This window comes from Macrotis lagotis, chromosome 8 (genome assembly GCF_037893015.1).
Source record: "Macrotis lagotis isolate mMagLag1 chromosome 8, bilby.v1.9.chrom.fasta, whole genome shotgun sequence".
NCBI classification, from domain to species: domain Eukaryota; kingdom Metazoa; phylum Chordata; class Mammalia; order Peramelemorphia; family Peramelidae; genus Macrotis; species Macrotis lagotis.
The window spans coordinates 176334595-176358028 of NC_133665.1; the positions used below are offsets into that span (position 1 = coordinate 176334595).

The following is a 23434-nucleotide window of genomic DNA, read 5'->3' on the forward strand; positions in this document are numbered from 1 at the left end:
CTTTACAGACATTATCTCATTTGAGTCCCATAACTCTGGGAAGTTGGTTCTATTGTTACTTATTTTAGGGAAGAAATAAGCAAAACCTCAAGTCCAAAGAGGTTAAGTATAACATAATAAACATTTATTAAACACCCAATCAGTGATGATATGCTAAATGCTAGGGATGCAAAGAAGGCCAGTCCCTGCCTTCCAGAAACTTACCATCTGATGGGGAAGATAATAAAAAAAGGAAGCTGTAAGGTGGGCAGAGGCAGCAGCTTGCCAGCCATGGAGCCCTCTCTAAAGGGAAGCGAGAGATGGCGTTTTTGCTCTGTCCTCCAGGTCTCCAGTGAGAGCGGCAGAAGCCAAGCCCAAGTTGACAGGTGTGTCCTGGGATGTGCGTGATGAGGATGGGGATGGAGGTGAAGATTAGCTGACAGCAAATCATTGTGAAGGGGCACTCCCAGATCACACGACTGTGAGCATAAACCCAGCTGGTCCCAACTCTGAGTCTGGGGTCCTAACCACTGGGATCTGGGGCACTCTAATCCACTCCTCTAGGAGCCTCAGAGCTCAGAAATGGTGAAGCTTCCTCCATGCACAACAGAGGAGGAGAGTCTTCTGGCTGTGCTTGGAATGAGTTCAGTCTGACCTGGGGGACTCACCCTCCAATGGATTGAGGAGTCAGGAGAACTTGAGTTCAAATTCAGCCTCAGCTGTGTGACCTTGGGCAAGTCACTTAATCCTGACTGCCTCACATCCAGGGCCGTCTCCAGTCATCCTGATTCCTATCTGGCCACTGGATCCAAATGACTCTGGAGAAGAAAGTGAGGCTGGTGACTTAGCCCAGGCCCCCCTCACTCAAATCCAATTCATGTGCTTGTCATGGCATCACCTCCCCTGGTGCCACGATCATCTTCGAAAATGGAAGGACAAACGTCATCATCATCATCATCATCATTTACTGATCTTCTACACATCTGCCCACTCCCCAGTGCCTGGAGTGATAACTAAAATTTTCTCAACAACCTCACACAAGAGAGGTGGAAATCATCATGGGACCCTAGAAAATGGTCCCAGAAAAATTTATAAATTGACAATATCATAAAGGCAAATAATGTTTAAAGACTTAACTTTAACAATAACCAACCATGATGGGGGGGCAGCTAGGTGGCCCAGTGGATACAGCACTGGCCCTGGAGTCAGAAAGACCTGAGTTCAAATCCAGCCTCAGACACCTAAAAATTGCCCAACAGTGTGAGCTTGGGCAAGTTACTAAACCCCATTGCCTTAAATAAATATATATGTATGTGTGTGTATATATACATATATATATATATATATTTTTAAATCCAGGAAAAAAAATAAGCAATCATGATTCCAAGGGCCCAATGATGGAGCATACTGTCCATCTACCTTCTGACAGAGAGGTGATGGATTCAGTTAGCTGCCGATGTGAAAATCCTCTCCCCCAGCTCCCACTCCCTATAGTGTCCTTCCTGCCCACTCCACATCTAGATCCTCTGCTCTTCCCTTTATTACCTCAAGCCCTTTGGGATCCCAACTATCTTGTTTACAAACTCTTCTTCCTCCTAGGACTCATCATCTTTTATAGCCATCATCTGGGGCTCATGAAAACGTGGCTTCAGCCTCCCTGCATTCTGAGGAGCTCCTTTTCTCCTGATTCCCTCATGGTCTGGGAGAAGAGGAAGAGGCAGCACACATTCTTCCATTGAAGAGCCCAGCTCCTTGGGACAGTCATCTACCAAGCATCTACCTCTGTCCTTTATTTCACCAGGAGCTCAGAACCCAGCCACCAATTCTCCTAGGCCCCCCCCCCCATACCTGACTAAGACTCAGCTTCTCATTTTTTCACTCCACTTCAGTCATCCACAAAGGGCAGTAAAACTCTCAGGAGGCCTGACTCCATGACCCTAACAATTCTAACCTTCTCCCCCCATCTACCTCTCCTGCCACATCCCTCCTCCACCTCTTCTTCACCCACACTATGTAGGACTTCTAGTCCTTCCAGCTCTGCTAGTTTCCCCACTCCATCACCTACTGTCTGTCCTTTCTTTCTTTCCTCCACAATTCTCACCCTCTGGTTGACCAGTTCAACTCTGAGTCCCTTGTCTCATCTTGACAAACTCCAACCCTGGATTTACTCACAACAGCCACAGTCTTAGCTGCTGAGGAAACACTGCAAGATTAAATTAAAACAACTGGGTTGAATGGATGCTCTATGAACAAATTTTAGCTAAGTGGACAAGGGCCCTCCTTTCGGCACAGGACCCCTTTCTGAATTGCCTTCACCAGGTTTCCTGCAGGGCATATTATAGACCGGCTCATCTTTTTCAATTTCCCTATACCACCCTCAAGGATTTGAACTGCTACATTAAAAAACAGAGCCACCTCCCACAAATTCTCTCTTTTCCCCTGCTCTATCTACTACACCTCTCCAAACTCCTCTTTCTCATCCCCCATTCTCTCCTCTTGGGCTCCAGTCTCTGAGTAGGGATGGTCATTTCTGCCCAAGTCAACCCCTCTGCTTGAACTCTTGAGTCCATCCTCTCTCTGGCTAGTCCCAGTCATTCTGCCTTCAGTCTTTCCTAATCCACCAGCTTGTTCCCAGGTTTCTCTATTCAAAACAATAACAACCACAATCTCTATCTGGGAGGCAGTGTACTAAAATACACTCAGGATTGTATAAATAAGACTGCAAAATACTTTTTTAAAAGGAGAAAGATAGCTTAAATAAATGAGGGAATAGTCACTGTAGTCAGGCTCCATGAAAATAATAAAATGACTATGCTACCTAAATTAATTTATAGATTTAATGCTATATCAAATCACCAATACATTACACTATAAAGCTAGATAAAATATAAGCTTAAAATGCATTTAGAGAAACAAGGCCTACAATTTCAAAGAAAATAATGAAAAAAGAATGCTCTCAAACCATACAGGTGAAACTACCTGGTAATGTTTAGAAATAGAAAAGTTAGAATAAAATTGAACTCTGTAGCCTACCCTAAGAACATAAACACAAACATAAATTCATGACAAGATTCTCTATGCAACAAAAGCTGCTGGGAAAAAGAGAAAGCAGTTTGGCCATAAATAAGTTTAGGCCAGCATCTTAGACAAAATAACACTAAGTTCCAAATGGATATTCAACCTAAACATTTAAAAAAAAAAAGGAAAGGAAAAACCAACAGGCACTGCCTTTTACAGCTATAGTTGAAGAGAGAATGTTAACCCAGACAAGGAACAGAAGTAATCACAAGCAATAAACTAGATAATTTCAATTATATAACTGAAAAGCTTTTGCCCCAGAATTTATGATATGAAAGGAAACTGCAAATTAAAAACACTTACATTGCATCTCAGAAAAGGAAATGGTACTAAGCTGACACAAAAGGGAAATGTCAAATGCCAGGGATGCCCAAGGACATGAGGTGTCACTGGAGATGAAACCATATTTCAGTCACTTGGGAAACAACCTGCAACAACACAGTCTTTAATTCAGTTTATAACTCTATCAGAATCAGAATCTACTCCTAAGATATCAAAGGTAGAGGAAAAGGATCTATAGGGACAAAAGTGCCTACAACTCTTTTTGTGGCAGGCTTCAGCCTTCAGGGTATCCATCGAGTGGGGAAAGGCTGCACAAATTATGATATAGAAACCAAACGGACGCTGTAGTACTTTAAGAAATAACAAAGGGGATGGTTGAGAGAAAACTGAAAAGGTTTCTATGAACTGAAACAGAATGAAGTGAGTACAACCAGGAAAACAAGTGTGCAATTACAACATCATTGTGAAGACCAACGGAAAGAGACTTGAGAATTCTGTTCAATGCACTGATCAGTGATGAAGAAAACTAGCCACCTGGCCGCAAGAGGCAATGAGACACATATTAAACATGCTCAATACAGGAATTTGTGTGTGACCTCACAAAATGAATGTTTTGGTCTTTTCTTCCCAGTGAGGTGGGAAAGGGTGCAAAGAGGGTAGAAAGGGGGAGGGAGAATGTGTTAGTTGAAAAATATTAAGGGTAATCAAAAAAGATTAGAAGAAAGATAGGGGACTAATGGGCAGAATGGTATACACAATGCCAGACAAAGTTTTTGTAGCAGATGCTTTAAGTGTTCTTTGTTACAAGAGGATGGGGAATGACTATGATACAAAAATAAAAAGTCATTTTTTATACAAACTATGTATGTGTGTATATATATATATCTTTATTTTTATTTTTTATATAAAGAAATTTTATATTTATAAATCTACATATTACGTGGACCTGTGAGGTTTTACTGGTGTAAAAAACTGGCAAGTAGGCATTTTTTCTGTGAAGGCCCTGAGCTGTGAGTGACTTGCCCACAGTCACTGGGCCAGTAGGTGTCAGAAGCAGAACTTGAACCCAGGTCTCCCGGAGGCCAGCTCATTCACTATACACCATGCCGACTGCCTTACAAATATAAATAGAGCCTACCAAATATTAGGGGAGTTAAACTGGCTTCATTTCTCAATTCATGGAGAAACAATGTAAATACCTCTTGAATTCACTCAAGAATGGCAGACAATATTACATTATTCACGATGATGGAAGTTCTAACACAGATAACCCCAAAACGTGATTTCTGTCACTCCGGAGACTACCTACCAGCTAGAAACACAAAGGCTACAAGGAGGGGGAGGCCTCCTGAGGGAAACAACCCCAGAAGCTCCAGGGAGACCCCCTTGAAGGGGTAGACCCCTAAAGCTCCAGAAGTCCAGAGGCTCCTGAGGAGTGGCCCAGGGGCCGGGGTGCCCAGGGCTCCCTCAGAGCTAGTTCTCTCCATCCAGAAGGCAGGCGAGGCAAGGGAGAGGCGGGAGCTGGCTCTAATTACCCCGAATGCCAGACTGTTCCCAGGGTAAAAAGACACCACCTGTCTTTGGGGAAGGCAGAACCCAAAGGAGAGGGAGGCTGGGGGGCTGGGACCCTTCACTGAGCTCAGCTATGGGTCCTTTGCATTATTTATCAAGTTATAGAAAACCTGCCCACACTTCTCTGCCTTGAGTGCTGGTACTTGCATGGGAAATCCTTTTAGAGGAGAACCAAAGGGCGATGTTATCAGGGCAGATGCACAGCCAAAGGCTCCTGCTACAGAGACCCTTTGTAGGACAAAGAAATGCCACGGAGACCAATAACTATCGGCGGACCTTTAGCATTCAAACTAAGGCTGCCCGGAATCAACATGTTGAGTGCCGGCCACAGGTTACCAATCACCTGGATAATCTGCCTCTCAATTTTGTTTATAGTTAGCTGGTTACTTCTGGGAAGGCAGGAAGGCAGAAAACTCCACAGGTCACATCAACAAGTGCTCATTTATTTACAGTGTGCAGTCCCTGGGCTAAGCAGGCGATGGGTAGGGATATGTAGAGTCAAAGGACAGGCCCTTCTCTCAGGGAGCTCCCATCAAATGGGGGAGACAACAATTTAAATCGGAGATAATGGGGAATTAGGAATTACCTAGTTTAAGGGGAAAGTGGGTAAAGATTCCTGTAGAAGAAGAAATTTTGGCTGGGACCTACAAATAAAGCCAGGGAAGGCAGGAGGCAGAGAAGAGCCAAGTGAAAAGCATGGATGAATGAAATGCACAGCTAGGGACAACAGAGCGCTCCAGGCCTGCACCCAGAAGCCTTCAAATCCACCTCAGATACATCCTAGCTGGGTGACCCTGCGCAAGTCCCCTCACCCTGCTTGCCTCCGTTTCCTCATCTATACTATGAGATGGAGAAGAAAATGGAGACCCTTGCTAAGAAAATCCCCAATGGGGTCCCAAAGAGTCAGAGGAGACTGAACATCTACAACAGTTATCTCCCTTCATCCAGTCTGATCATCTCCTTCTCCTAAGGCAGTGACAATGGTCTTTAAAAGAGAGGACAGACAGAAAATGAAGCTGTGACCAACTGACCAGACCAATGAACAGATCACTGATTTTAGTTTCCTCTTCTTTCTCTTTTCTTGGTCCCTATGAGAGGGCCTAATGCAGAATGATAGGACCATAGGATAGGGAGAATTCTCTAGAAATGAGAATTAAGAGGCTGTTTTACTAAGATAATGACAAAAAAAAATCTAATTGTTCAGAGAAATTGCTTATAATAGGGAATAAGAGCTTCATGATAAAAAAGCAAATAAAGTTTCCATTAAAGTAATCTTTTCTAATAAAGAAACGTCTCCAAAGAAAAAAAAATTATGAATGCTCCAAAAACCAGAGGAGCCTTATGCTAAGACACACAGACAGAATGACTGCTCTCATCCTATTGAATCAGTTCACCTGAAAAGATATTTGTTCCAAAGTCCTACTGAGAGCTGAATCCAAATTTTAGCAGCAAAAACCAGTTAATCCATCCTGAAGTACTGAAAAAAAAATCCACTTGTGGGCTTCCAAGTTTAATTAAGAGTAAGGCATCCATTCTGACAAGATAACTTTACTAGGTAATTCATTCAGAGATGCCTCAGTTAAGGATTTATGGGAGCTTTATAAGCAAACCATTAAAAAAATCTATAGTATCTCCACTGTGTTCACACAACTGCACAAGTCATATAAGAGCATTTAAACAACTCAAGAACCAGTCTGAAAATGAATCTCCTTTCCGTAGCTGCAGAAACCTCATTCTAGGCTCTGATTCTGAAGAGCTGATTTAAGTTTATTTATCCTGGTTTATCTCTCTGCCATGACCTCAGATTCGGGGGGGGGGGGGGGGGGGGGAAGCCCTGTTACTTTACAATCTACAAATTTCTATAAGGCAGCCCAGAACTTGAATAAATAATACTAAAGATCCCTAACTACCGCCTTCAGAGTTTCCAGACAGACACTTCAAATGTCATTCTACTCAAGTCCTTGCTTCTGGCATCTGCAGGCAAGAATAAATTTCCTACATCTGCACATCCCTTCAAAATTACCTTTGTACTCAGTTTCTCTGTTACGGAACCATGTGGGAGTTTAAAAGTGGAATACTTTTTATAGCAACTTGTTCAGAGAAATCTGAAGTCCTTCAGGTGAACATACAAGCTAGCACAGGTTGCCACTGCATCTTGGGGGAATATTTTTTTTTAATATATATTTATAGTAATAGGGACTGTCTGGTGATTTCCCTGAATAAGGAACTTGCAGGTGTGGAAATTCCCTCCCCCTTCAAAAAGAAAAGCTGGGGGGGGGGGGCAAGGGCTAGATTTTGCCCTCTGGGAGACAACAATGATGTTGCCTCACAGACTTGGAGTCTGCACGTCCAAATTTACAGAGCACTTGGCCAACATGATCTGGTGGTCTTGGGCAGGTGGGCAGGGGAGCATTCCTGGTGGCATCATCTCTGTTCTGAGGCTCAGGAGTCCTACACCAGCAGTGGGTCTCCCAGGCCCACTGGTATAGAGGAGCAGGTATTCTTCTCACACTCATCTTTTTTTCTAGAGTTGGTCATCAGCATAAGGTGGTCTCACAGAACAGGCATTCGTGAGAGAAGGAGAATTGAGTTCTAGTGTCACTAGCTCACATCTCACCAGCACTGGGGCAGCTCCATTTCTCTGATGATCATGTGGGAATACAATCTTTCTTTCCTGCTACACAGATATTCTGGGGGAGTCAATTCTGTAAACAGGTCTATTTCCTCCCTTTTCAGCTCTGAGAGTCTATGAAAATAAGACTAAATGGTTCTGCTGGTCCTGGGGGCTGGGTGAGTGAGAAGATTGTTTTTAAGTATCATCTCATCTTTATCAGCTTTCCATGTAGTACATAATTTACTATGTGCAATTTGTATAATTCACTAAAGGACAGGGACAAGGAGCTGCAGTGGGCAGAGGACCCCTCATGGTCTCTGATGGAAAAGACTTGAATTCACAAGGCTTCCAGATCTTACATAGCTTGATCCAGAACTGGGGTCCCCCACTAGCCTGAAGTATGGCTCAGGAGGATTCCTATGGCCAAAGTGACTCCACAGAAGAAGTCCCAAGCTAAATGAACCCTGAATGTGAAAAAAGGTGATGACTCTCTTTTTAAGAGAATGGCAGCAGATTCCTTTAAATTGCAGTTTCTCTCATACAATTGAAGTTATTATATTTACACCAAACCTCACAGAAACAGAACCAGGGATGCAGTAAGTGCCCAATACTTGATGTACTGGTCTTATTGCATAATATGAAGAATACCTGTATGGTTTATCACCTAGCCCAAGAACAATTTTCTTAATTGTATTCAAAGGAATAGGCCTTCTCTCTACCCCCAAATAAGAGATAACTTTCCTTTAGCTATATATCATTCAATTAAAAACATTCAACCTTTGCTTCTGGAATTATTCATTTAAAAAAATTAAACTTTTACTTCTGGATTCATTCATTTGAAAAATTTAACCTTTATACTTCTTGTAACTTTTTTCTATCTTTGTCTTGGTGATGGAAAATTAATATCTCTGAAAAAGGGAAGAAAGGGAAGCCCTTCATGGTAGGTATTTAATAAAATGTTTATTGTCTAACTGAGTGAGAGTATCCTGACACCATCAAGCCTTTTTTGCCATAGATGGTCCAGACTGATTAGTGACTATACAGAATGTTGGGCAAAGTTAATCAGAAGGTAATATTATCAACCCCAGCAATTACATCCAACTCAGGTTGTCTATACTGTCACCCAAACTTTATGAAGAAAAAAAATCTTAGATAATGTGCAATCTTGTCCAAGGCCACACAGTTCGATAACTGTTAAGTATCTGAGGCTGGATTTGAACTCAGAGACTCCTGACTCCAGGGCTGGTGCTCTCACCTAGCTGCCCCTATAAAGTGCAATCTTAAAAATAACTATTATTTTTTTCAGAACTTGTACCAATGTTGTGTTCCATGGGCATTCCCTCCAACAGCAGAGCTTGCAACCCCAGTCCCCCCAACAACAGGACTTGCAACCCCAGTCCCCCCAACAACAGGACTTGCAACCCCAGTCCCCCATCAGCAGAGCTTGCAGCCCCAGTGCCCCCAATATAAGTTTGCAACCCCAGTCTCCCCAACAGCAGAGCTTGCAGCCCCAGTCCCCCATCAGCACAGCTTGCAACCCCCAGTCCCCTATCAACAGGGCTTGCAGCCCCAGTCACCCAAAAGCAGAGCTTGCAACCCCTGTCCCCCATCAACAGAGCTTGCAACTCCAGTCCCCCCTCAGCAGAGCTTGCAGCCCCAGTCCCCCCTCAGCAGAGCTTGCAGCCCCAGTCCCCCAACAGCAGAGCTTGCAACCCCAGTCCCCCAACAGCAGAGCTTGCAGCCCCAGTGCCCCAACAGCAGAGCTTGCAACCCCAGTCCCCCAACAGCAGAGCTTGCAACCCCAGTCCCCCAACAGCAGAGCTTGCAACCCCAGTCCCCCAACAACAGGACTTGCAACCCCAGTCCCCCAACAACAGGACTTGCAGCCCCAGTCCCCCAACAGCAGAGCTTGCAGCCCCAGTCCCCCAACAGCAGAGCTTGCAGCCCCAGTCCCCCAACAGCAGAGCTTGCAGCCCCAGTGCCCCAACAGCAGAGCTTGCAGCCCCAGTCCCCCAACAGCAGAGCTTGCAACCCCAGTCCCCCAACAGCAGAGCTTGCAACCCCAGTCCCCCAACAACAGGACTTGCAACCCCAGTCCCCCAACAACAGGACTTGCAGCCCCAGTCCCCCAACAGCAGAGCTTGCAGCCCCAGTCCCCCAACAGCAGAGCTTGCAGCCCCAGTCCCCCAACAGCAGAGCTTGCAACCCCAGTCCCCCAACAACAGGACTTGCAACCCCAGTCTCCCAACAACAGGACTGTCCCCCAACAACAGGACTTGCAGCCCCAGTCCCCCAACAGCAGAGCTTGCAGCCTCAGTGCCCCCTCAGCAGGACGGGGGTCTTTTCCACCTGGGAGACTCTTGGCCCAGCTTCACCCACAGATCCTCCAGCAGGATCTCCCGCCATGCTGAGCCCTTCTTTGGGGGCGCCCACTGCCCTCACCCCAAGCTCTAGCCAAAAGAAGGCAGGACCAGCTGGCCGGGCCACCAGGTGCCCGGGGCCACCACCAGCTGCCCAGTGAGGGCCCCGCGATGGGCCGAGGCCCCCGGGGTGGGCCAGGCTGGGGGCTTCCTGGGCACAGCTCGTGGCTTCTGGGGGGCCCCGCCTCTCCGGGGCTCCCCTCTACTCCCGCTGCTCAAGTTCTGCGGACTCGGGGGCTCGGCAACGGGGGTCCGGGCAGGGCCGCGGGGGGGGCCCCGGGCCCTAGGGGGGGCCGTGGGGGTCCTCGGGTCCACTTCTTGGGGGGCTGGGCCCAGTTAGCGGGGGGGAGGAGTGGGGAGCCCCGGCCTAACCGTCCCCGGGGTCCCCTCGCCCCTTCCCCTGGGGGCGCCCCGGCTCCCTGCCCCCCCGGGGTCGCGCCCTCCCCCCGGCCCCTCCCTCCCCGCCGCCCCTCCAACTTTCCTGGGGGGAGGGGCCGGGGTCCCCGGACTCACCGCGCAGCCGGGCCGGGCCGGGCCGGGGCGGGAGGCGGGCCGGGGCCGGGGCCGGGGCCGGGCCGGGCCGGGGACACAGCGCCGCCGCCGCCGCCGCCGCCGCCGCCGCCGCTCCCGCCGCCTCCGGAGCCGCCGCCGCCGCCGCCGCCGAGACAGCGAGCGCGCCCGCGCGGGCACGGCGGCCGCGGGGGCGCGCGGGGCGCGGGGGCGCGGGCCGGGAGCGAGCGCCGCGGGCCGGGAGCGAGCCGACGAGCCGCCAGCGCCAGAGGCCGCGGCCGCCCCCGGAGGCCCCGCCCCCCGCAGGCCCCGCCCCCCGCAGGCCCCGCCCCCCGCAGGGCCGCTCTTCCCGGTCGCCGTCCGTCTGGGGCCGCCCCGCCCCGCCCCGCAGGCCCCGCCCCCGCGCAGGCCCCGCCCCGCTCCTGCCGCCGCGGGCCCCGCCCTTATAACGGAATTGAGAAGGGAGCAGAGCCGGGCCGGGCCGGGGCCCCGGGGCCGGGCCGGGCCGGGGCCCCAGGGCCGGGCCAGCCCTTCGGCTCACGCGGACTCAGTTTCCTCGTGGGCAGCAGGCCCGGCCCGGGGGCCAGTGCAGGGCGGCCTGGGCCCTGGGGAAGGCCGGGCGCGGCGAGAGGCGCAGAACCAGGGCACTGGGGCGATGCCCAACCTGGCTGGGCCGCTCATGCCACCCTGCAGCAACGGAGGCTCCCGTCTGCACCCAGAGGGAGAACGGCCGAGTTGGAACAAAGACCAAGGACTATGCCCTTCCACTGAGAAAACCCTGATATCTTGTTGTATAAGTTGGCAATCTCTTATACTTTAAGGATCGGAGTTCTCTCTGGCGCATCCCATGCAAACAGTGAAGACTGGCAGAACGCCTTCTGTGGGGGGTGGGGGGAAGCAAGAATGGGGGGGATTGTAAAATTCAAAATAAATTTTTTAAAAAGAGAAGATGCCCACAGGATCAAATGCTCACGGCGCCTAAGACACAAGAGTGCGAGATCTTCTCTAAGAAACATCCACAATGCGGGAGACAAGCTGGGCCCGGCCTCCTCTGGAAGTCATCAATGTTTCACATATTCCACACCATTCCATCTACTTGGCTTTAACACTCTCCCCCGCCCCCATCCAAGAATATTTCTTGGAGTCAAGAAATAAGGAGAAATGATCAATTGGATAGAAACCAGAGTATGCCCACCCTCTACTACACCTAGCCTGACCCCAGACTGCTCCACAGCCCACCCAGTCAGGCCCCAGCGGCCCTGCCTCAACCTGCTTTTCTCCCCTGGAAAGGACCCATTAGTCAGGTCCCCCTCAACTCGGACCATCATCCCTGCCATTTGGACCCTCGGCCCTGGTCACGAGGCTTGGTGGGCCATGAGGAGAGATAGGGAATGGCCTTGTGATGTCATTGATGGCCAACACCCAGATGAGGCTCCCAGGATCACGGCAGGTGGAGGCAAGTCAACAAGCGTATATATATCATCTGCCATGGGCCAGGCACTGTGTAACCACCGGGGATACAGATGAAGGCCAAGAGATAGACCTCAACCTCCAAGAGCTCACAATCTAAGGGTAGAAATGAGATGAGGATAAATGTGTGTAAACTATATAAAGATGTATGTATATATGCATGCACACAAATACAGAGAGATTTGTTGAGTAAAGAACCAATTGTTTTTTTCCTTTTCCCTATTTCAAAGTTCCATCTTTTTTTAAATTTATTTTTATTAAAGATATTATTTGAGTTTTACAATTTTCCCTCCAATCTTGCTTCCCTCCCCCCCCCCCCATGGAAAGCACTCTGTCAGTCTTTACTTTGTTTCCATGTTGTACCTTGATCCAAATTGGGTGTGATGAGAGAGAATCATAGCCTTAAAGAAGAGAAGTCTAAGATCAGACAATAAGATAGTTGTTTTTTTCCCTAAATTAAAGGGAATGGTCCTTGAACTTTGTTCAAACTCCACATCTCCTTATCTGGATGCAGATGGCACTCTCCTTTGCAGACAGCCAAAAATTGTTCCTGATTGTTGCACTGATGGAATGAGCAAGTCCTTCAAGGTTGCTCATCACCCCCATGTTGCTGTTAGGGTGTACAGTGTTTTTCTGGTTCTGCTCATCTCACTCAGCATCAATTCATACAAATCCTTCCAGGCTTCCCTGAATTCCCATCCCTCCTGGTTTCCAATAGAACAATAGTGTTCCATGACATACATATACTACAGTTTGCTAAGCCAGTCCCCAATTGAAGGACATTTACTTGATTTCCAATTCTTTGCCACCACAAACAGGGCTGCTATAAATATTTTTGTACAAGTAATGTTTTTACCCTTTTTCATCATCTCTTCAAGATATAGACCCAGTAGTGGTATTGCTGGGTCAAAGGGTATGCACATTTTTGTTGCCCTTTGGGTATAGTTCCAAATAGCTCTCCAGAAGGGTTGGATGAGTTCACAGCTCCACCAACAGTGTAATAGTGTCCCAGATTTCCCACAACTCTTCTAACAATGATCATTATCCTTCCTGGTCATATTGGCCAATCTGAGAGGTGTGAGGTGGTACCTCAGAGAAGCTTTAATTTGCATTTCTCTAATAATGATTTAGAGCATTTTTTCATATGGCTATGGATTGCTTTGATCTCCTCATCTGTAAATTGCCTTTGCATATCCTTTGACCATTTGTCAATTGGGGAATGGCTTTTTGTTTTAAAAATATGACTCAGTTCTCTGTATATCTTAGAAATGAGTCCTTTGTCAGAATCATTAGTTGTAAAGATTGTTTCCCAATTTACTACATTTCTTTTGATCTTGGTTACATTGGTTTTATCTGTGTAAAAGCTTTTTAATTTAATGTAATCGAAATCATCTAATTCGTTTTTGGTGATGTTCTCCAACTCTTCCTTAGTCATAAACTGCTCCCCTTTCCATAGACCTGACAGGTAGACTAGTCCTTGGTCTCCTAATTTGCTTATAGTATTGTTTTTTATGTCTATGTCCTGTAACCATTTGGATCTTATCTTGGTAAAGGGTGTGCTGTGTTGGTCTAATCCAAGTTTCTTCCATACTAATCAAAGTTCCATCTTTCAAGGAGATGTCTGATCTTGCCCAAAAATTTCTACCACCTCCTCCATCTTATCTAGTGAAGGTGTTGCCCCACCCATTTAGAAAATCTAATCTGGGTGAAATCCAGACCTTTGTATCCTAGTCAGTGACTGATCCATCCCCCAGCCCCTCTCTGGAATAGGTCCACCTCTCCTAATATTCATTTTCTTATTGTTAATCAGAGTTGATTGCTGCCTATCAACACCCACTCTTCAAGGGCATTTAAGCCTCAAGAAGTCACCATGATGGATCTCTGGCAGTTGAGAGTGCCACTGACCCCTTTTATTATTTATCCACCTAGCAATAATTAATACAATGATTAATTATTCATAAACTGTCTCTTGAATTTTCTCAAAATCACAATGCATATGCATGCACATAAAAATACATAGATAAAAAAGCATGTAAATATACATGGTGTGCATGTGTGCATGTATACAAATGTATTTGCAGGTATGCAAATGTGCATTGTGTGCATGTCTGGGTGTATGTTTTGTGTGTATCCATATGCACACATTGACATGGAACCATTCATGGCATGATATCATGAAGCCCACTGGCTGCCTAGGAGCTCTTCCTCATGGCGACTGGCCCAACCTTCACAAATGTCACCTATTTCACTGATGATGTCCTTTATGGGAGTCTTTCTTTCCTAGTTATACTATACAGCCACCTGCTCACTCCCATCCTAGGGCTTTCTATCACCCTCTGGGTGAGCCTTGACTACATTACTCCAGAGACTTGACTATTCTCATCTTGAAGCCCAACATCAGTCATCTCTTGGTGCTGAGAGAAACTTGAGCCATGAAAGAACCACAATTCAGCCTACTGTCCTCCTTTTCAATCCAGGACCCAGCTCATTACCTGTGCATAGTTTCTGATCAAGACATAGTGACAAAATTTCTATTGGCAACTAGAGGGCACTGAAAAAAAGAAGGCTGAGCCTTGAGTTCAAATACAACCTCAGATAGTTTCTAGGTGTATGACCCTGGGTAAGTCACTTAACCTTGCCTGCCTCAGTTTCCTCAATGTTAAATAAAGATAATAGCACCTACCTCTCAGGTTATTGTAAGGATCAAATGCAATCATGGAAACTTTAAAAGCATTCTATAAAAGATATAAAAGCATTCTATATGAATATTATTAAAATGCAGTATGCACAAAACAAAGTAATATGTGCTTATTATGGTGAAATGACACATGTTTCTAAGAGCTTATCTCAACTGCTATTCACCCTGATTAAATCAGGTCTCCTAAACCTCAAGGGTTTAGGGATACTGTTAAGGATGGGGTGTCGCTATGTTAGCTACAAGCCCCCACCAGTGTAGTGCCACTCAAGATTACAGGTTGATTTTCATTTCAACTAATCAGCCTTAAGTGATTTTTTAAAAAGGCATCTTTACCAAGACAATACAGCAGAATGGTAGGCTTAAAACTATTCCCTCTATAAGCTGAGATATATTCTCACACCAGCACAAAAAGAGTTCTAGGAAAGATGGGTTCCAACTTATAGAGAAAATGTGGCAAAAGGAAACTCACAGTTCTTGGTGGCTGAAAATCTTACTCTTCCCTTTCAGGGGTTCTCAAGATGCCCCCCCCCTTAGATTTGCTATAGTTTCTTCCTAACAGGTTTTGTTGGGTGATGCAGCCCAAAAGAGCTAAAAGGTTGGACACTCCTGTTTTAAAGGATGCTCCTGGCAAAGAAGAAGTAGGTAATAAGTCAAGGCAATTCAATAGGCATTTATAAAGTGCTTGTATGTGCCAGATGTTAGAAAAGTAAAATAAAAACATAACAGCTGCTGCCTTCATGGAGTTTACACTCTACTGGCTTCCTGAGGGTTCTACTCTCCCAGGCTGAAGAACAGAGAAAAGGTGACTCATCAAAACTCAGAGATCAGTTCTATTGAAATAGAAATGAGCATGTTTAATATTAGAATGGCCCCACCAAAAGATGCCCTTTGAGTTGTTTTTCCAGCAGGAATGGACTTGTGTTGATCCACTGACACTCTCTTGGCTCCCTGGCAACCAAGCGCACAGATTTGGAAAAGGGTTGACCAGGCTAACAGGGGTCAGCCCATGTGTCTGCTCAAAGACATCAAGTATGACTCATTCACAGACTAGGACCTCAGAATCTCAAGGTCAGGAAGGACCCAAGAGACCATGCATCTTGGTGCACTTAAACAACATCACCCAATTGATCACCTAGGCTTTGCTTCAAGACCTTCAGGGAGGGAAGACTCACTCTCCACCAGGAAAACCCATTTTGCTTTGCTATTGAATTAGAAGGAAGTTTACTTCTTCTGATCATGAAACCAAATTGTTTTCTTTGATTCTTCTGCTCACTGCTTTCTAGGGTCAAAAGAAACAAGTCCAGGGTACCTGAAGTCAGCAACCCTATCCCCTCTATTTCTTCTCTTCTCCAGACTAAATATCCCTCGTTTTTTTCAACCCATTCTCATGTGACAAGGACTCAAAGTCTGTCACAATCCAAATTTGGATACTCTCTGGTATCAATATCAACATCCTTCCTAAAGTGTGGTGTGAAGATCTGTAGTCTGACCAGGGCAAAGGACAGCGGGACTAGGTTGTTATTCCTGGAAGCCCTAGCACAGATCCAAGGTTCTCACAGAGTGGTTCAGGGACTTCTACCCTTTCAGGAGACTAGAGCTTCTACTTCTGGGAGAGTAATGATGATGTATAGTAGAAGGACCATGGATAGTAGAAGAGACACGAACATGCTTAGTCACTCTGTGACTGGTTCTGGTCTGCTACCCACATGGTTAGGAGAACCGTTTTTTGATTGGCTTCATAGGGGCATCTTCAAAAAGGCCAGAGTCAGCTTTGGTTCAACCTCTTCACCCCATCCCTTTAGGTTGGGCCCATTGCATTACAGCATCTACTGAGAGACATGTTCTGACGTAAACTGGGAAGACACCTTGGTCTTCTTCCAGTCAAGACCATGTGGCCCTGAGGATCAGATTTCAGTCCTTAGCTTTTGCACTTCTTCCGTTCCTCCTTCCTTAGATGAAGGGATCAGAGTCCAGAACTTTTGGAGCATTATATGATCTAGACTAGAGAATGAGCATCTGAGCTTCCCAGAATCTGAATTTTGTAGTCAACTCAGCATCCAAACTCAGAGGACTGAGCAGTCATCTTGGGAAGTGACTTTTAGGACCTAGCCCTAAATTATCTCAAAGGCAGATTTATCTGACAGTCATGCTGTACTTGGATGAGGAATGTCATTTGCTGTATATCATTATATATTATATAACATGTGTGTATGACCTCATTTGGTCCTCTCAACATCCCTATGAGATAGATGAGAAGTTATGTGACTTAGCCATTGTCACAAAGCTAATAGATGTCTGAGGCAGAATTTGAATCTGGTCCTCTTAATCTTCATTTCTGTGTTCATGTTATATCACAGTGCCCTCAGAATTCTTTATAAAGGGATCAACCTGACTGTATCTTGCCCATCCAAATTTCATGGACTAGATATAAGAAGGAACCCTTTATTCTCACAGTAGATAGATCTTTTCAGTCTTTCAGCGGGGTTGCTGTGGGGAGAAATGAGAAACTAGTTATTGAAAATATTTAGAGTTCTTGGGAGTGGAGGTGGCGGGGAGGGAGACATGATTAGTCCCAGGAATTCCTAGCCTCAGAAGAGAGCCTGCAATAGTACTAACAATTTTGCCCTGAAGTGATGATCACAGACAAACTCAAGGTCTGGGCAAGTTTCTCTCCCTCACCTCTGGCTCCTACTAATTAAACCAGGGTTTAACCAGTCCCAACCACAATTTGGCACTTCTAAAGCCAAGCCAACTCACCCCCAGGGGACTTTGCTTGCTTCAGATTTTCTTGCTTGTGTACCTTGGCCTTCATACTGCTCTGGCTACAACTATAGGGACTGTTGTCTTGGACTAATGGACCTTATCTCCTCATGAACCTTGACCCTCTATATCAGACCAGTGTCCAGCCTGGCAGACAAAGTTGCAGAGTCCTTTAGGACTGAATTTGGTTGTAGGGCTTTTTTTTTGGTTTTTGTTTTTATTTAATATTGGTTCATGTTTTCTTTTACATGGAGTCTCTAATTACCTGTTTTTTCTGAAGGTCATCCTTTAATGAGCTTCCAGAATAAAGATTGCCAATTAGATTAAGGTCTCTACTACTGGGGGAATGAAACTGGTTTTACATGACTGCTCGGGGCTTCTGGAGAAAGAAAAAGGCAGCCTATAAATCCAAGGGTTTATCATCATCATCAAAATGATTCTACCCATAATTATATATAATGGGCACCACGTTGGACCAGGAGCACTCTCTTTGTTGTCTACAAAACCTTGCTGGAATTTTCTCACCTGTGCAATAGGAAGGTTACTCATGGAAGGAGATTTCTTGTGTAAGAGTTCCCTGTGCAAATGCATTTCAATCAGAGCATTTGGAAGGCTAGCTAACCCTCTGGAGGACAGTCAGGATCCCCAAAGATTCTGATAGCCCAGAATCTTTGCATTGAATAAAATGAAAATTAACAGGGAGAATTGTGATGCTTTAAACAATGGATTTGAGGAAAGGCCATATAAGAAATATGAGATGGAGAGAAGTGGTGAGATAGCAAGTTGTCTGACAAAGATCTTAAGAGTTTTATTGGTATGGTCTAAGGGCAGTATCAGCATAGGAAGAGGCAAGGAAACAACCATTTATTAGAGTAACTACTGTGCTCTAGGCTCTGTGCTAAATGCTTTAGAAATATGATTTCATTTGATCCTCAGAACAACCCTTGATTTTTATTTAGTTACTGTTTTTATCTTCATTTTATAATTGGGGAAACTAAGGCAGACAGAGTTTAATTGACTTGCCCAGGATCTTAGTAAGTGTCCAAGGCAGGAATTTTACTCAGTTCTTCCTAATTCTAGGTTCAAAGTTCTATGTAATGAGTCAACTAGAAAGCTCAATAGCAGTCAACAATGACATATATGGCATTCAAAAGGGGGAAATTTAATCTTGGGCTGCATTAAAAGGAGAACAATGCCTAGCTCTAGAGGAGTGACAGTCATGATGTGTTCAACTCAAATCTGTGCTCAAATGCTAACTGCATTTGGAGTACTGTTCTCAGGTCTAGACAGGTCTCCTTTTAGGAAGAATGTTGATCAGGTGGGGCGGCTAGGTAGCTCAGTGGATAGAGCACAGGTCCTGGAGTCAGGAGTACCTGAGTTCAAATCTGACCTCAGACATTTAATAATTACCTAGCTGTGTGACCTTGGGCAAGCCACTTAACCCCATTTGCCTTGCAAAAACCTAAAAACAAAAAAAACAACAAAAAAAACCCAAGAATGTTGATCAGGACAGAGAAGGACAACCAGTGATGTAAAGGGCCTTGAATCCATGCCATTTGCGAATGGTTAACCTGAAAAAAAGAAGGTTCAGGAGGAATATGACACTGTTATCAAGTATCTGGAGTAGTGCAAGACTAATTAGACTTGTCTTGTTTGGTCCTCAAGGGTAGAACAAATTGTTAATAGGTGGAAGTCTCAAAGATACCAATTTAGGCTTGACATCAGGAAAGCCTTCTGGGAATTCAAGCTCTCCCAGGCAGAGTGAGGTGCTTTAGAAAGTAGGAACGTCTTGTGGAAAGTCTTCAAGTAAAGACTGGGTGACCCCTTGTTGGATGAGTTGTAGAGAGAAACCTTTTTTTTGTTCAGACAGGACCAGAGGGTAACAAAGGCCAGATCTGAGACTCTGTGGGCCACCATAACATTAAGTGAAATTTCCTATTATATTGATAGCAGGAAAAATGATGGGATCATTTGGGGCAAACAGATTCAATATCATTATGGAAATAACTTGTAGACACACACAAAGATGAATTCTTGAATGGAGCTTGAATGGAAGGCCAGGGCTAGAGACAACCTGGGAACTTGTTGGCTTGGTTGGTGCTGAAGGTTGGGGCATTGACAGTAGATATACCAATGTTTAGGTCTTTTTAATCTTCTATGTAATCTGACAAAGTACCTACCTTTTCTAGTGATATATTATGGAAAGGGTTTGAATTTTTTAAATTTTTTTAAAATTTATTTAAGGTAATGGGGTTAAGTGACTTGCCCAAGGTCACAGAGCTAGACAATTTTTAAGTGTCTGAGGCCTCATTTGAACTCAGATCCTCAGGTGCTCTATGCACTGCTCCACCTAGCTGCCCCAACAGTTTGAATTTTAAACTGGGAGTTACTAACCTGGAGTCTGTGACCTTGTTTTTTTTTTAATATTTTCATAATTATATTTAAAAATAATTGATTTTCTTTGTAATACTATGCATTTAAAAACATTATTCTTTTTTTAATCTTTTTTTTTAGGTAAAAACATTATTCTTAAAGGAAATCCATAGGCTTCACCAGAATACCAAGGGGCTCCAAGTCAAACAAAGGTTAAAAAAATCATGCTTTAAGACACTCTGGAGATGGGAAGTATAATAATATTAGCAGAAGTTATAATAGATATCATTTACATGGAACTTTATAAGGTTTGCTGAGCATTTTATACGCATGTATTTTCTCATTTCACCTTCACAGCATACTTGTGAGGGTAAATACTGCTATTATTCCCATTTTACAAACGAGGAGGCCGAGACTGAGCAAGATTGAGTAACTTGAGCAGGTTCACAAAACTAGTAACTCTAAAGAAAGATTTAAAAACCAGATCTTCTTGAAGCTAAGGCCAGGATTACTGAAGGTGATGCTGATGAAATACAAAGCTGGCATCTGCTACTATGTTTGAAAAACATATGGATAATCTTGGGAGCAGAGGGAATTAGATACAAGAAATGATTATTAGGGGCAGCTAGGTGGTGCAGTAGATAGAGCACCGGCCCTGGAGTCAGGAGTACCTGGGTTCAAATCCACCTCAGACACTTAATAATTGCCTAGCTCTGTGGCCTTGGGCAAGTCACTTAACCCTATTGCCTTCCAAAAAAACTAAAACAAAAAATGATTATTAATAACTAATGACTTGGGGAGATTCAGAGTTCCCCTTTTCCTTTATCCTCATTTTAAGACCTTAGTCTCAGACTATCCACTCAATCTTACAAAGAATCTCTCTAGTCAAAGGCAAATTCCATTCAACCAAACTTGGGTGGAGACAGATCCTTGTATCTAAATAGTCCAAGGCTGGCACAGAAGTCTTCCTTCTGTCCTGGGGACTTGGTGTCACTTTCAACCCTTCCCTGGAGGAAGCCTACTTCTCATTAATTGTTAGTCAATCAGAATTGATGGCCAGCCTGGGAAACACATACCCTTAGACAGGCATAGAAAACTGAGGTCTTTGATCTAAGAGAGAGAGAGAGAGAGAGAGAGAAACACTAAATGACCATACTTTTATTAAAACTTGGCATTATTAATAAAATAATTACATTACTCAGAAATTCTGTCTCTCATACCTTTGTAATCGCTAGACTGGGGCCCAATCTAGCTAAAGATGGTTTATTGTCCATGAATTGACCACCAAGTAAGTATGTTTCAGATCTTGAACATCCATGAAACAGAAGAAAAATGTAACTTGTTTTCTGTCTGGGACCAGTAAAGGAAGAGAGAATATTAAGAATCTCCCAGTTGGGGCGGCTAGGTGGTGCAGTGGATAGAACACTGGCCCTGGAGTCGGAGTACCTGAGTGCAAATCTGTCCTCAGACACTTAATAATGACCTAGCTATGTGGCCTTGGGCAAGCCGCTTAACCCCATGGCCTTGCAAAAACTAAAAAAAAAAAATATCTTCCAGTTGCTTCAGTTGGGGAATGGCTTAGCAAACTGTGGTATATGTATGTCATGGAACACTATGGTTCTATTAGAAACCAGGAGGGATGGGATTTCAGGGAAGCCTGGAGGTATTTGTATGATTTGATGCTGAGTGAGATGAGCAGAACCAGATAAACACTGTACACCCTAACAGCAGCGTGGGGGTGATGATCAACCTTGATGGACTTGCTCATTCCATCAGTGCAACAATCAGGGACAATTTGGGGCTGTCTGCAATGGAGAATACCATCTGCATCCAGAGAAAGAATTGTGGAGTTTGAACACAGACCAGGGACTATTCCCTTTAACTTAGGGGACTGATATCTTATTGTCTGATCTTGCTATCTCTAATACTTTATGTTTCTTCCTTAAGGATAGGATTTCTCTCTCATCACACCCAATTTGGATCAATGTATACCATGGAAACAATGTAAAGATTGGCAAATTCCCTTTTTTTTGGGGGGGGGGAGTAAGAGTAGGGGAAAAATTGTAAAACTCAAAATACATAAAATCTTTTAAAAGAAAGAATCTCCCAGCTTCTAGACTCTATTAATATTTTGTTTATTCTGGACAAAAGAATAACTGTCTTCAAGCATATAAAGGATGTCACAGGAAAGAGAGCCTGAACCTGTTTTCTTGAACCCTATGTGCAATCTCAGTAGGAATAGCAAAGAGACCAATTTGGGGAAAATTTCCTACCAATTTGAGACGTCCCAAAGTGGAATGGCTAGTCTCGGGAGACATGATTATATAAATTGTTCAAGAGGCATTTGGTTCCAGCTCCTTGGGGGTCTCATTAAGTCTGTCACTGAAAGAATTGCAACTTGGGTATTTAGGCAAAGCCACTGAAGTGCTTCTATCTGTGAAATTCTGATTCTGAAATGTCCAAAGATCAAAAAAATGTATATTCAAATAAGCAGTGCACTGGTTCAATTGCAGTCAGGAAAATTTGAGTTCAAATCCTACTACACGCTGATTTAGCTATGTAACCTTGTACAATGAATATCTTAGAAGTCCTGAGTTCAAATCCGGCCCAAGACACCTATTAAATATGTGACCCTGGGCAAGTCATTTAGGCAGCCAGGTGACATTATGGTTAGAGTACTTGGCTTGGACTCAGGAAGGGTTCTTCCTGAGTTCAAATCCAGCCTCAGACACTTACTTAGCTGTGTGACCCTGGGCAAGTCACTTAGCCTGTTTGAATTAGTTTCCTCAGCTGTAAAATGAGCTAGAGAAGGGAATAGTGAACTACTCCTGTATCTTTGCCAGGAAAATCCCAACTGGGGTCATGAAGAGTTGGACACAACATAAGTGACAACAACAACAACCCTGAGCAATAGTCATATAATTTCTCTGAGCCTCAGTTTCCTCATCTGCAAAATGGAGACAATAATAGCAGTGAGTTCCCAGGTCACTGAATCAACTGAGACCATATTTGATAAGCCTTCAAGCCCTACACAAATGCTAGTTATTATTAAGTAGAGAACAGCACAATATTGAGATTCGCAAGATAAATGAAACAAAGCCTTCCACAAAGGGAGGTGGCTATTTACATTCTGCTTTTAAAGGATGCTTCCTTCATTCCCTGCCCTCTGGAACCAAGCTTGGTCTTGCAAAAACCTGTTTAGAATGCAAATGCAATTGTCCAACAAGGATGCCAAACACTTATGAGCAGTAATAACTCACCAAAGAGCAAAGGGGAAAAATGAATCCCTGGAAAGATTGGTGGGAGACCCAACTATGCTCCATCAAGAACGAATGAATAGGGACAGCTAGGTGGTGCAGTGGATAGAGCACCAGCCCTGGAGTCAGGAGTACCTGAGTTCAAATCTGACCTCAGACACTTAATAAAGACCTAGCTGTGTGGCCTTAGGCAAGCCACTTAACCCCACTGCCTTTCAAAAACCTTTAAAAAAAAAAAAGAATGAACAGATGAATGAATGAAAGAATGAATAAGCATTTCAGTCTTTACTATGTACCAATACAAAAAAAAAAGAAAGTCTGCTTTCAAGGAACATGCTTTCTATAGAAGGAATACCACATCTAGGAGGTTTCAGCTCCAAGTCAGAGGGAAGATGCAAAAACAAAACAGGGGGCAATATCT

At 44.6% G+C, this 23434-nt stretch overlaps 1 protein-coding gene across 3 annotated transcripts in view; it reads right to left on the reverse strand.

Moving 5' to 3' along the window:
* The window catches only part of KCTD6 (potassium channel tetramerization domain containing 6), an 85147-nt gene that overhangs the window by 11290 nt on the left and 50423 nt on the right, over window positions 1–23434 (reverse strand). The window contains exon 1 of one of the 3 annotated variants that reach the window (XM_074198860.1): window positions 10459–10514. The exons of 1 other annotated variant lie outside the window; for it this stretch is intronic. The gene's annotated coding sequence lies outside the window, so the exon portion shown is untranslated. Of the gene's footprint in view, window positions 1–204; window positions 6723–10458; window positions 10515–23434 lie in introns of those variants that run through there. One more of the 3 variants, XM_074198862.1, reaches the window with a different exon arrangement.